The following is a 14,289-nucleotide window of genomic DNA, read 5'->3' as shown; positions in this document are numbered from 1 at the left end:
TGTACTTGACTCTGTTTAACCTTTTTCTGGTGCTTTTTAACTTCTCCAAGTCAGGTACTAATATGGAACTAATGTGGGCTTTATTTTCCCTATAGGAATAGCAAAAAGAGCAGTGCACATTATCGTAATCACACAAGTCCTTCTAGTAACGGTAGGACTTTAGATCAAAGCCTATGCATTATAGCCCAGGAAAAGAATTTAATAACAATTGCAAGGCTAAGCAATCTTGTTTTTAAACATCCAATATTTCATTGACCATTAGTCATGGAAAAAAATACTCCTGGCTAGCCAGTGACCCAGCAGGAGGGAAAATGGACATCCTTTCTGTCTTGGTTAAGTTGCTGTTGACCTCAGCAGCAAGGATATCCATGCAATGGCTGACCATCACAGCCTGACATCGATGAAGGATGCCTAGAAATATGAACCCTTTTTATCTTGGAAAGATGAATTTTTGAGATGGTTCTCACTGCTGGAAATAACAACAATTAAAGTGAATGGGGTAGGGACAATGTTGTGTTTCTGTTCATATCAATCATGCACCTCAATATTCCAGGTTCCTTATGAGTTGCTAACTTGAAATGTATTAAAACATATCCCAGACTCAGCATTTCTACCTGTTTCATCTTCATTTAAGGTTTTTTTCTGATTTTTTTGTTTTTAATGATTTTTGTCTCACAGGATACCTTGGAGATGCTAAAAAACAAAACAAAAACAAAAACAAAAACACCCACATCCATGGTAGAAAGGAACAAGATGCATCAAGATTTTTTTTGCCTCCTGACTTTTAGCTGCTGGATACTTTTCAATTCTTTTATTTTTCTAATACAGAGGCCACCCCAGTATCCTGACACTACAGTAGTTGTTTTCCAGCTGCATTAATCCATTTCCTGCTGAGCTTCTGCAAAAAGAGGAATTCATTTGACACCAGCAGGGAAAAGACAAGGGAAAAATTAAGGGAGAATGAGTAAATAAATAATTTAAACAAAAGAGAATAGCAAGAAGAAAGTAAATGACTATCTGTTGGTGTGCATGTATATATAAACAAGACATGAGTAAAATTGGATATGGAGAGGGGTCCAGGAACCAAAATATATTCCTTTAAATACAAAAAAGAGAGAGAGAGAGAGGGAGAGAGAATATGTTGGTCTTTGGTGAAATGCAGCCACCTTAAGATTTTTATCTGGGTCCAATTTAAATACCATCTTGAAATAAGAACTGAGCTCATCACTACTCTCAGCTGAATAAAAACATGACTACCAAACAGTTAATAGCAATAAAATTGGTTGCTTCCAGTGTTAGCCCAGTATTTTCATCAAAGCTGTAGTCAGATATGCAGCTAAGCCAACGTAGTTTTAAATCATTACTCTTACACCCTACATATGTTGGCCATACTTGGCAATGCATCATGTTTGCATTCATAATTATTTTCAGGCACAGAACCACATATGCACACAAACCTGATAATAGCTACCTCTTATCTAAAATTAACTGGGAATACTAAAATACCCTCTAAAACACCTATCTACAGAAAGAAGTTGAGATACATTTCCTTCTGTTTTGTTAATTACAGGATAACTAAAATGACTAGAATAAGAAGATACGCTTGGTAAATGAATTCTGACATACTCTTACAGCACTTTTGAAAATACAGCCCTAAAGAGATCATTCACAACATGATACGCAAGAAAACTTGTAACCACAATACTGATAAGAAGGACAAAAAACATGCAAATATCTAGCTCATTAGCCAAAATGATTTTAACTTATATATCTCATTTCATTATATTTATATAATAAAAGCTTGCATCAAACCAACATATTTATTTTATAAATAATTTCCCTCTTATCTCCAAATGTAATAACTAAGAGCTATAAAAATTGGTGAATTACTTTCTGTGAGCTTTCCTTTTTCCTTCTCTCTAAAACGAGCAGCAGCACAAAGTTAATTACGAGATCTTAGTTATGCAAAAACTATATAAATAGGTTGGTTATAAATGAGTTAAGAGTGACAATTATAGTTCTAGGTCAACTTTAATTAGGACAATGGTAACAAACTGGGATGATGGCCTCCATTTCTGAGAGCTTATCTATGTGTAATGCACTGATTTTGCTATGATTTTATTATTCCCAATTTATAGATGAAGAAACTGAGGCTTAGAGAGATTAACGAGTTTAAGTTTCATGGCTAATAGCCAAAATTTGAATGGAGGCCAGTCTAACATCAGAGATAAACCTTTTCTCCACTGTACTTACTGTCTCTCTAATACTGACACATCCTAAGCCAAAATACAGAAGTATGGGATTCCTATTCACACGTTCTGATATATATATAAAACTGTATCTTTCTGTGTATCCTGGAGTCTGTTTCAGCTCAATCTCAAAGGTCAGTGCTTTACAAATTCTAAAGAACCATATTTTTGGTTTGACCACAAATTCCACCAAGAATTGGAATTTTTACTTACATGTCATACTTGGAAAATAATCATGGCTAATATCATCTTCAACAACAAAGAACAGTAACAAAAATCTAACTAAGCCATTTTCTTTAGAAGTTTAAAAAAAAATGTTTCTACTATAGCTGTGTAAATTTTTCAAAATACAAACTCGAGTCTCAACTCCTGCCATGGCAATTCTGCATTCTTTCTTAAGTGCCCAGCTCTCACACAGGGCAGACAGGGTTTCCAGCTCCACAATGTAATAACAGTGACAATAACACCTTGCATTTCTATAGAGCCTTTTCTCCAAGGAGCTCCAAGTTATTGGATTAGCTCCACCAGTTTCCCTTGCCAACACACTTCCAAGTATAATATTACCTTTTATTACTGTGCATTATAAGGAGAGAAAAAGTATTTCAAGTGCAAATAGTATGCTAAAGAAACAACAAATATAGTTATCTCTTAATGCAAACACATTTTGAGAAAAATGTACATATGTTAACGCATTATTCAAGTACATTATTAGGAGAGTTCTTGATTTCTTTTCACCTTTAACTCAATTATATTTCCTTAGCTAATGGTTACCAGTAAAGTTTTAACTATTTGTATGTTTGGTTAATGCATAAGGAGATAATCAAGTTGGCATTTTTGTACCTAATTTATTGTGAAATAGAATATCAAAAAATATTTCTGAATGTGGACAAGCTTTTTTCTTTTAATCAAATGGCATCTTAAAAAATATTCTGGGGGAAAAAATATATTCTGGGGGGGGCGCCTGGGTGGTGCAGTTGTTAAGCGTCTGCCTTCGGCTCAGGGCGTGATCCTGGCGTTCTGGGATCGAGCCCCACATCAGGCTCCACCGCTAGGAGCCTGCTTCTTCCTCTCCTACTTCCCCTGCTTGTGCTCCCTCTCTCGCTGGCTGTCTCTGTCAAATACATAAATAAAATCTTAAAAAAAAAAAAAAAATTCTGGGGGCACCTGGGTGGCTCAGTCTGTTGAGCTGCCAACTCTTGATCTCGGCTCTGGTCATGATCTCAGGATCCTGGGATTGAGCCCCATGTTGGACTCTGTGCTCAGCAGGGAATCTGCTTGAGGATTCTCTCCCTCTCCCACTGGTCCTCCCCCCACTCATGCTCTTGCTCTAAAATAAATAAATATATCTTAAAATATTCTGTGAAAAGAGAAAAAACAAGTTATTTACAAATCCTGAGGCAGCTAACCATTTTCCTACAGAAACTCAAGAATGTAACCTGTGAACTTAATTATAAACAAGTAATTATAAGCTTGCTTGTAATTAAGTTTGCTTCTACCACAGCATTTCCCTGTCATACTGAAATACTCAAGTGCCTTAATTTGCCTACACAGTGCTAACTGAAACACAATGACTAAATAACTTTCACTCTCATAAGGAAGCAAAGAATCAACCAAAACACATTTTTTAACTTCTTAGAAAATACTGTAATTATGTGAACAATATGATGCTGACTGATCCACATGACTTCTTTCTTTCCTTCCAGAAATATCCACACAAGTAAGGATCCAGACAACCAGATGTGGAGTATTTACTTTTGTGATCTCATTGTTTATGACAGTCAAGTCAAACAGAAACTTTTCTGTGAATCAACCCCAGTTTCCCAGTCACTATATGAATGCTCCTGTGGACATTTGTTGTAAATAGTTTGACCACATTTGTCACGTGTCTGGAGCTCACTTCAGAGGCAAAATGCGGATATGCAGCATATGGGCTTAGAATTCACAAAAAGTTCTCTCGCGAGGGGTAAGATTAGAATTACATGATCATAGCACAGGAAGTTGTTAACTCAGCAATTCCAGACAGAGTGTCCTGCCAAGCACCAGAGGGTGAACTGAGAGAGATGGAACAGAGTAAGAAATTAAAACACGACACCAGGATATCACAAATTAAAAATGATAGTGACAAAGTTAAAGTTAAAACAATGACTAGATACACTATATGCACATTGTTTGCATATGTCTATAAAAAAAAAAAAAAGGTAGTACCTGGTAAGAACCTACAGTTAATCACAGTATTTCATTTCTTCCCCATAAAAATAAATTTCTAAGACAAAATAAACTGATTTTGTAGATATTTTTAATACCCAAAAATTTGCAAATATTTTTTCAGGGTCCTACCATGTGCCTACTAGTGTACTGGCATCCAAATAAATATTAAGGAGAAATAATTAATTTAAAACCACCTCAAATTTTATTCTACTCATAAAAGTAAATATCAATGATTGGTCTACATTGACTTGTCCAAACTTCCTTGTGACAACCAATAGAATGTCAGCTTCATTAAATCTTATTGCAAAGAACAAACACTAGCTACATATATAAAATATGAAAAACTTGGCACAATTCCACAATTCAGCTTTTATTCTTTCTTTTGAAAATACTACCAATGCTGACCAAGAGGAACAATGGATCTCTTGGATATAATGGCATACCCAATGAGTAGAGTACTAGCCAGAAGTGAAGTTTTTTTTTTCAGTACCTAGTACACCAAAGAAAACCCAGCATTTTTCAAAAGGGTGATTCTTGTCATCTCAAAAAGCTATTTTCAGGGGGGCGCCTGGGTGGCTCAGTCGTTAAGCATCTGCCTTTGGCTCAGGGCGTGATCCTGGAGTCCTGGGATTGAGCCCCACATCAGGCTCCTGTGCTGGGAGCCTGCTTCTTCCTCTCCCACTCCCCCTGCTTGTGTTCCCTCTCTCACTGGCTGTCTCTCTCTCTCTGTCAAATAAATAAATAAACTCTTTTAAAAAAAAAAAAAAAGCTATTTTCTACCGGCAATAAAATTATGACAGATTTGAATGTGATTTTTGGAGGTCAGTTCTGTTTCCAAAGGTGGCCGCAACACACCTTTTGTAATGAGACCTTGCCACTTTCTCCTGAAGAGGAGTTTATTCCCCTCTCCTGAAATCTGGACTGGCCCTGTGACCTACTTCGATCATGGGGAAACCAGATGTGGTGGAAGTGACAATGTACAACTCATAGGTGAGGCCTTAAGAGATCTACAGCTCTTGTCTGACGTTCAGATGCCATGCAGAACCAGCTGCCATGCGGTGAGCAAGCGGGCCCAGTTCAACCCATCCTCAGAATATGCTCTTCCTACATTATTTCTTGCTAGAGATGGTGGTAAGTAACTTGGGCCACTTGAAATCCTGAAGCAATAAGCTTTAATGCCTACAGTAAGTCTTCTCACATAACAAATACACCAACTTTCTTGAATTCCCAAAAGGATATCCATATAAAAAGAACCCAAACATCTTTCTTTTGGGGGTGGAGGCAAAAGAAGTCCTCGGAGTTTATAAAACCTGGGCTTGACTATCAACTCTCCCACAGTATTTGGGACCCTATTTTCTCACCTCTAATTTTTCTAGTGTGTTCTAAATTTTAATTAGAACAATGATTATGAGAATTCAAGGAGGTAATATGCAGGAAAGGGCTTGTACACAGGAAGAATCATGCAAAAATTTTGAGAAATATTCAACAAGCCATTCTTTACATAGTAAGATTTTAATCCCATATATAAGTGGCTCTGGGTTGCTATATTCAGCTTCAGGAAGCATGAATTCGGGTTGTGACTTTCCCAGAACCAGGATGCCAAGCCCAAGTTCAGGAAACTCAGCAGGCACTTGCCTTTCTTTGTGAATTCACCCAACAAATAGTAATTATTAGGCACTGATGAGGTAGTTGGTCATCATCCTTGGCACAGAAAAGCAGTATGAACAAAATGAAATCTAGGCTCTCTTAGAACTTCCATTTGCATGACTAGAGACATGTTATCACACTAGTAAGTGCTAAGAAAAGAATAAATAAATCTAGGTAAAAAGACAGACAATAACCAGAAGGGGAAGGAACTCTTTTAGGGAAGGCCTCTCTGATAAGGCAAATTTGTGTGGAGACCTGAATGAAGAGAGTAAATCAAGTACATTTGTGCAGAAAGATATTCGAAGTGGTGGGAACAGCCAGCGCAAAACTGGAGGAGGTATCATGCTCACTGTGTCTACGACCAGCAGGAGGCCAGAGCAGCTGGGGTAGAGGCAGTGATGAGTAGTGAGATGACAGCAAAGAGCCAGAGAGGTCCAAATCAGGTGAGGTCTAGTGGGCTGTGGCAACAACTTTACATTTATTCCAAGTAAGAAGAGATAGCAGAAGAGGTTTTGAACAGAGGGAAAGCATAGCCTAATCTCCCTTTTTAAGAGCTCATTCTGCCTGAGTAGAGAATACACTGTGGAAGGCAAGCAGGAGCCTATAGAGAAAGCTTTTGCACAGTCCTGGCAAGAGACGATGCAGCCTGCACTCAGGCTATAGTTGTCACAGGGTTAGAAGTGGCTGGATCCTGCATCCATTTCAAAATCAGAGCCAGCGGATTTGTAAATAGATTGGAAATAGTGGGTGGGGAAAAAAACAGGAGTCGGGAAAGACATCATTTAAAAAAAAAAAAAAAAAGGATAATTTTAGGGTTAGTTTTGTTGAAAGGTAACCAAAAATTAGTCATTTTTTAGTACCAGTTTTCCATGTTCTGGCCAAAAAAAAAAAAAAAAAAAAAGGACATGTCAGTAATTTTTTACAAATTATTTAATTGTCATATAAATGTACTCATTTGGGGAAATATTATGAGATGCATAAAAGCAACTCACATTCTATTTTCTTTAGTTAAAACTCTATAACTAAGCACAGCTGCAGACTGCCCAGGCATAATTATAGTTCCACCTGGCAGGCAGGCCCCTCAGTTTGAAGCATAGCATTTCATTAATAAAATGAAAGAATGTCTGAAATTTTATTTTTAAACAGTTGAAATGGAAGGAAACTCATAGGTGGCAGGCTCTCTTGGCTAGTCCAAACCTAGTATGTTGAAACGTCATGTGAACATTACCCGTCACACTTCCCATCTTTTGGAATGAAGCTGGCCTTACCATAGGGGTGTTCAGGTAATACACTCACTAGCTCTTCTTAATATAGACGCTCCTAAGTTCATAGCATTCCAGAAAAGGAAAAGGCACAATCCACAGGCATCCTTACTGCACCCACATTCTACAGATGTCTCTGTTTTCCTGAGGCTACCACATTACCAAGAAGCAGTATTAAAAGAAAATGTATACACTACACTTTAGGCCTAGGCTCTGGGGTGTGAGAAGTCCCTCCAAGTGCCAGGGCTCTATCCAGCCAGGCCACGGCTGGTGCAGCCCAGACACTGTGCTTCCGCACATAGACAATGATGCTGCATCTTGTCAAATCCACACAGTAGGTCGAACCTCTCCCACTGGCTCCAGTCAGAGATAACCATGCCTCTTTAAAGAAAAAAGAAGCAAAAATGATTTAAGGGGAAAAAAAAAATCACAGACCACAGCAGAGATCTTGTAGCTTAGGTAGGATAATCTGACCTTCTGGCATAAGCTTTTTGGCAAATTGTGTTTTCAGTACATGGGAGAAATGTCCTGGGGGCTCTGTCACAGCATGTAGGCTGTTTAGGGGGCTGTAGCATGCAGCATGCTTTCCCAAACCACACATTGTCGGTGTTACAGAGCATCCAGAAGTCTGGTGGCCAGAGTGAGTAGTATCAGGCCAGGCCCCCTGATCTGTGTCCAAAAGGTGCTAGGTCTGTGTCACTCCCCTCCACCCACAGTTGCCTGTCCTCCCACACAGGACATGACTGTCTTGCACTAGAGCTGCTCTAGTCTCTTAGGAATCTACTTGTTACTTTTACTGTGTAAATAAAGCTTCCTGATTCAGTATCCCCTTCCCCCCAAAAGAAAAGATGTACAACTGATGATAATTATACTGACCACTGTCCAATTTCTTATTTGCTCAACTATTTTCATTTCACCATATTATTAAATTGTTGCATACACTAACAAGCACCACAATTCCCAAAGCATGACATTTTCAACTCCTGGAACTACCAACAAAATCCAAATACTTCCTTACTAAAGTAAAAATCTATGTTTGCTCTCTGAGCTGTCTAATCTTTGATAAAATGAAAATTAAATCTTATATTGTTATAACTTAACCACCCTACAAATGAGAATTAGATTTTCTACCTAGACTCCAATGTTACATACTAAATCACCATGCTTCAAAATAACTAAAGTATGTTGTCAGAAATGAAATAATTAACAAACCACTATAATAGCATTTGTTTTTTAACATAACCCTATTTTTTTTTTAAAGATTTTATTTATTTATTCGACAGAGATAGAGACAGCCAGCGAGAGAGGGAACACAAGCAGGGGGAGTGGGTGAGGAAGAAGCAGGCTCATAGCGGAGGAGCCTGACGTGGGGCTCGATCCCAGAACGCCAGGATCACGCCCTGAGCCGAAGGCAGACGCTTAACCACTGTGCCACCCAGGCGCCCCTAACATAACCCTCTTTAAAACCTACAGATAAGTAAACGAAAATAAGTAATGTTTATGAGTAACAATTTAAGTTATTTAATATCTGCACAGAATTCAAATGCTCATGTAACATTTTTAATTAATCCAATGGTAAAATATTTTTAAAAAATCATACAGCTACGTTCTGTGGTTACAAGGAAATGAAAAAGTAACAAAAACAAAGCCAAACACTAACCACTTAGTACTTTTAAAACACTTTTCTGAGTAACTCAACATCTAGGAATAAAATCATAGACCATTAAGAAATTAACAATGGTTCCTGCTATTAAGAACCTGAACTTCCTAGAAGAATGACAGATTCCAGATCTGGGGCAGGAGTTGTACAAGGTGAGCCTGGGACATCTTGTCCCTGAAAACAAGGAAGCTATCAAAAACTGCGAGTATCACGTGAACAGGATCTAGGAATCACTGCAAAATCCCAGTGGCCAAGGATGGGTAAGACAGTATGAACACTGAAAAGTAATGACTAATGGATTGAAACATATCAAATATAGTTAAAATCTGTGCACTTTTAGTAATACTTTAGAAGTTGTCACTTCTGGAGGCTTCTAGACCACCACTCCATTCTGAAAAATGATAAATAGAAGATTCAAGAATTTTTCCTATCCTTCTCCATAAAATCTATGTCAGCATAAACATTTAGTTGACATAAAGAAATAATAGAATTGAAACCACTTTGTAACCCCTAATGAAATAATGGATCTGGAGAAAGATCATGGATGGCTGTTGGAACCATTAGGTACAACAGAAAAGGAACATTATAATGGATGGATCAGAATGAAAACATTTACGCTCAGTGATCAATCTTAATACCACAATACAAACAATCACACATTATGGGTCTCCTGACATGGCATAACAGGAAGTGCACAGCTCCACCTATGAGAGATACTTGCCAAAATTATTAAACCCAAACCTAAATCTGATCAAGCCTGTAGTTATAACTACCAGTTTACAGCAAATAGAGATGAACATGTGAAATGACTCCATGAGGATAAAAATCAGCCAAACTTGGGGGCACCTGGGTGGCTCAGATGATTGAACATCTGACTCTTGGTTCTGGCTCAGGTCATGATCTCAGGGTCACGGGACTGAGCCCCATGTTGGGCTCCACACTCAGCGGGGAATCTACTGGAAGCTTCTCTCCCTCTGCCCCTCCCACCACTCCTCTCTCTCTCTCTAAAATAAATAAATCCTTAAAAAAAAAAATCAGCCAGTTCTAGGTACACCTGGGTGGCTCAGTCAGTTAAGCATCTGCCTTCAGCTCAGGTCATGATCCCAGGGTCCTGGAATTGAGTCCCGCATCAGAGACCTGCTTCTCCCTCTGGCTGCTGCTCCCCCTGCTTGTGTTCTCTCTCTGACAAATAAAATAAATAAAATCTTTAAAAAATAAAATATTTTAAAAATAAGGAATTCTAAAGAACAAATGCCCATTTCTTTACCAAAAAATAAAACAGAACAGGAGGAGAAAGGACTGATACAGACTGAGAGACACCTATCAACCAAATGCCATTCATGGGTCTTATTTGGCTGCTGATTCAAACAAACGAAGTGTAAAAAGATATTCACAAGTACAGAAAATTTAAATATTGACTAGCTATTAAATGATATAAAGAATGTGTTTTTTTTTTATTTGGAGATAATGTTTATTTAAGAGTCCAAATCTGGGGCGCATGGGTGGCTTAGTCAGTTAAGCATACAATGCTTGATTTCGGCTGAGGTCATGATCTCAGCATTGTGAGATCTCAGCGTTGTGAGATGCTGGGCATGGAGCCTGCTTGAGATTCTCTCTCCCTCTGCCCTTACCCCCTTCTCTTGAAAAAAAAAAAAAAGAGAGAGAGAGAGAGAGTCTAAATCTGTTACAAATGCAAATAAAAGTACTTATAATATTATGTCTGGCTTTGCTTTAAAATAAACCAGAATGTTGGGGGTGAATGGTATGGATAAACAAGATTAGCTGTATTTGCTGAAAGTGGTGGTATAAAACTAAGGACTTTATTATTCTAGTCTTTCTACTTCTGTGCATGATTGAAATTTTTTGTAATAAAAAATTTTTTAAGGAAATGAATGACAGTAAGAACACCACACATCAAAATATGAGATGAGGAGGGGTGCCTGGGTGGTGTAGTTGGGTGAGCATGGGACCCCTGGTTTCAGCTGTGGTGGTGATCTCAGGGTCATAAGATGGAGCCCCACATCGGGCTCCATGCTCAGCAGGGAGTCTGCTTAGGACTCTCTCTGATCTTCCCCGCCCCAAATAAATAAAACTAAATCTTAAAAAAAAAAATGGCATAAGACTTCCCTTGTTTTGTACTCCCTCCCCAATGATATAATTCAGCATCTAATCTATAGACAAAAGTGCCTTGTGGGAGCTGCAGGATCCATCACCATAGAGCAAAGAAATCAAGAGAAGTCTTGCCCACCCATGCACCAGATAATAGGCCCCAGATATGGACCTCAGTCCTGGCTATGGATCTGCAGCGGTCTGTGAACAGCTATAGCCCCTCTTGTCCATGATCTGGAACACCTGGAAAACACTGTCTTAGATAATCACCCACGGACAAGAAAGCCTTTGCAGAAGTTCAGGTTTTCAGGGAAGTTCCAGTACACCATTGGAAATTAAAAAAAAAAAAAATACTAGTTTGGGTGCATCAGAGAAGGTAAGAACAGTTTGACTTTACCTGCACCACCCCTCTCACAAGGCAGCACAGCAACGAAAGATCTTCTCGGCCTCTGATTTCTCTCGCTGTAGAAAGTGAAAGCATGTAAGTGAGCACCCAGCTTCCCCAGCTGTGTGGGACACTGCCAAAAAGGCTCATTTCTCTCTTTCCCCATCCAGAATACTAAATTACGAGATGCATGACTGGGAGGCAAAATAAGGCTGGAAGAGAATGACAGGACACTCATAAAGCAATAAAGGGACGTGAATTCTATTAACTGCATTGTGGACCCCCTCAAGAAGCCTACCCATGATCCCCTGGGAAAGCATTACCTGTGGGATCCCCTCCGAGTGGCCCACAGGCACCGCCAGCACTCAGTGTACCTCACCCACACACGCCCCAACTCTGTGGCCAGTTCCTGTGGATTCCCTCACTTGCAGTAGTGAGAACAAGCTTTGGAAGATGTTTAGTGAACACACAGAAAGCCGGCCCAAATAAGTCAGCCAAGGAGAGACCACAAACTTAAGCTTTAGCACTATCTTTCAGAAAACAAAAGGCAGGCTTGTCAGCGAACAGTCCAGTGCCTTGTAGGATCAAGAGAAGCTTAAGTGTTTTGCCAAGAGGAAGCCAGAAGTGTGGAGCAAGTATATCCACAGAAGCTCTGAGAAAGCTTCAAAATCACTAGCAGAGCTGACAGAAGGTATTTCTCTCCTGAAGGCAATTAGTAAAACTGGAAGAGGTGACTGCTACCTCAAATGAGAAGAAAACAATGCACCCTTCCAGAAACATGGAAAATAAAGGAAATATGACATCACAAATATTCTAGTAACTGATCCCAAATTACGGAGATCTGTGATTTACCCGATAAAGAATTCAAAATAGCTGGTTTAAGGAAACTCGATTAGCTGCAAGAAAACACAGAAAGATAATCAATTAAATCAGGAAAATGATACATGAACAAATTGGGAAGTTTAACGAAAACCAAAGAAGAGCCAAATAGAAATTCTAAAGCTGAAAATATAATGAATGAGGTGAAAAATGCAATAGAGAGAATCAACAGTAGAATGCATCCAGCAAAACAAAGAATCTGAGATCGAACACAGAAACTGTGAAATTATGTCTAATTATGTCAGAAGAGAACAAAGAAAAAAAAATGACAGAGTGATAAAAGCCTGCATGATACCATCTAAATCAGTATGTGAAATACTAAAGTTCAAGAAGACGACAGGGAGGGAGAAGAAAGCTTATTTAAAGAAATAATGGCTGAGAACTTCCCAAATCTGGGGGAAAAATATGAGCTTCAATTCCATGAAGTGCATTGGTCTCCAAAGAGAATCCATTTAAAGAGATCCAGGGGCGCTTGGGTGGCTTAGTCAGTTAAGCGTCCAACTCTTGGTTTTGGCTCAGGCCATGATCTCAGGGTGGTGAGATCAAGCCCCATGTCTGGTTCCATGCTCAGCAGGGAGTCTGCTTCAGGATTCTCTCTCTCCCTCTGTCCTTCCCCCTGCATGCTCTCTCTCTCTCTAAAATAAATAAATCTTTTTAAAAAATCCTAGGGATATAACAATCTAAGTCCCTTGGTAACCACAAACCAAAAACCTACATCAAATTCACAAAAGGTGAATAGAAAGGAATAAAAGCACACCACTTTAGGAAATCATGAATTCACAAAGGAAGGCAGCAAGAGAGGAAGAAAGGAAAAAGAGAACTACAAAACAGTCAAAGAACAGTAAGATGACATCAGTAAGTCCTGATCTATCAATATTTACTTTAAATATAAATGGGCTCAATTCTCCAATCAAAAGGCATAGAGCAGCTAGATGAAAAAAAAAAACAAAAAAAAAAACCCAACCACAAACTGACTCCAAGATAATCACTTCGGATTTAAGGACATACACAGGCTCAAAGTGAAGTGATGGGAAAAGATATTCAATGAAAGGGAAAACCAAAAGAAAGCTATACTTATTTAAGACATAACAGATTTTAAGCCAAAAATGATGAAATGAGACAAAGAAAGTCATTACATAATGATAGAGGGATCAATTCACCAACAATACATAACAATTATAAATATATATGAAACCAAAATCAGACTACCTGAAAATAGTAAGCAAATACTAATACATTTAAAAGGAGAAATAGACAATACAATAATAGTAGGGAACTTTAATACTCTACTTTCAGTAATCTATAGATCATCCAGAAAGAAAAATAACCAGGCTGGACATGAACAATACTTTAAACCAAATGAGATAACAATATATATAACATGCCAGGGCCACCTGAGTGGCTCAGTTGGTTAAGCGTCTGCCTTCAGCTCAGGTCATGTTCCCAGGGTCCTGGGATCAAGCCCCACATTGGGCTCCCTGCTCAGCAGGGAGTCTGCTTCTCCCTCTCCTTCTGCCACTCCCCCTGCTTATGCTCTCTCTCTCTGTCAAATAAATAAATAAAATCTTTTAAAAATTTTTTAAAAAGAACATGCCATCCAACAGCAACAGAAAACACATTCTTCTCACATGCACAGTAGAACATTCTCCAGGATACAACATATGTTAAGTTACAAAACAAACCTTAGCAAATTTAAGATTTTTATCATACCAACTATCTTGTCCAACCACAATGGCACAACACGAGAAATAAATAACAAAAAGAAACCTGGCAAATTCACAAATATGTGGAGATTAAGCAACATACTCCTGAACTATCAATAAGCAAAAGAAGAAATTGAAAGGAAAATTCTTTTAAAAAATGGAAATACAATATACCAAAAGCTATGGA

General features: G+C 38.5%; 1 protein-coding gene across 9 annotated transcripts in view; it reads right to left on the bottom strand.

Annotated features, from left to right (window-relative positions):
* The window catches only part of ZFHX3 (zinc finger homeobox 3), a 1,292,716-nt gene that overhangs the window by 1,179,001 nt on the left and 99,426 nt on the right, over positions 1–14,289 (bottom strand). For 6 of the 9 annotated variants that reach the window (XR_015728051.1, XM_087870546.1, XM_087870551.1 and 3 more), the window contains one exon: positions 11,533–11,597. The exons of the other annotated variants lie outside the window; for them this stretch is intronic. The gene's annotated coding sequence lies outside the window, so the exon portion shown is untranslated. The remainder of the gene's footprint in view (positions 1–11,532; positions 11,598–14,289) is intronic. 9 annotated transcript variants of the gene reach the window in all.

This window comes from Ursus americanus, chromosome 21, assembly GCF_024610735.1.
Source record: "Ursus americanus isolate L20-20 chromosome 21, mUrsAme1.1.p, whole genome shotgun sequence".
NCBI classification, from domain to species: domain Eukaryota; kingdom Metazoa; phylum Chordata; class Mammalia; order Carnivora; family Ursidae; genus Ursus; species Ursus americanus.
Note: the sequence above shows the minus strand (reverse complement) of the source record. Positions and strands in the feature narration are given on the sequence as shown.